This window comes from Glycine max, chromosome 4, assembly GCF_000004515.6.
Source record: "Glycine max cultivar Williams 82 chromosome 4, Glycine_max_v4.0, whole genome shotgun sequence".
NCBI classification, from domain to species: domain Eukaryota; kingdom Viridiplantae; phylum Streptophyta; class Magnoliopsida; order Fabales; family Fabaceae; genus Glycine; species Glycine max.
The window spans coordinates 12,184,471-12,185,259 of NC_016091.4; the positions used below are offsets into that span (position 1 = coordinate 12,184,471).

Sequence of the window (789 nt, forward strand, 5' to 3'; positions counted from 1 at the left end):
CTGTATGGTGATCAGCAGAAGAACATAGACCACAGACTCTTGCAACAGGTGCAAATTTCTTATTCATGGCAAGCTGAGTTACTAGGTTGACCAAGGCATCAAGTTTTCCCTCAAGCTTTTTATTTTTAGCAGATGAAGATGATTCCGTGGCAACCTCATGGACTCCTCTAAGGACAATAGCATCATTTCTTGCACTGAATTGTTAGGAGTTGGAAGCCATCTTCTCAATCAAATTCCTAGCCTCAGCATGAGTCATATCACCAAGGGCTCCACCACTGGCAGCATCAATCATGCTCCTCTCCATGTTGCTAAGTCCCTCATAGAAATATTGCAGAAGGAGTTGCTCAAAAATCTGGTGGTGAGGACAGCTTGCACACAATTTCTTGAATCTTTCCCAGTACTCATACAAGCTTTCTCCACTAAGTTGTCTGATGCCTTAAATGTCTTTTCTGATGGCAGTGGCCCTAGATGCAGGGAAGAATTTCTCCAAGAACACCCTCTTAAGGTCATCCCAGCTGAAAATGGACCTAGGAGCAAGGTAGTACAACCAATCTTTTGCCACTCCCTCCAGAGAATGAGGAAAAGCCTTTAGAAAGATATGATCTTCCTGGACATCAGGGGGCTTCATGGTGGAACAAACAATATGGAACTCCTTAAGATGCTTATGAGGATCTTCACCTACAAGACCTTGAAACTTGTGTAGCAAATGTATTAGTCCTGTCTTGAGAACATATGGAACACCATCATCAGGATATTGAATGCACAAGCTTTCATAAGTGAAATCAGGTA

At 42.7% G+C, this 789-nt stretch overlaps 1 non-coding gene across 1 annotated transcript; it reads left to right on the forward strand.

The window, feature by feature from the left end:
* Window positions 1–350: 350 nt before the first annotated feature.
* Window positions 351–457, forward strand: LOC113001540 (small nucleolar RNA R71). The gene has a single exon (XR_003266934.1). It is a non-coding gene; the product is annotated as a small nucleolar RNA R71 (small nucleolar RNA).
* The last annotated feature ends 332 nt before the right edge of the window (window positions 458–789 follow it).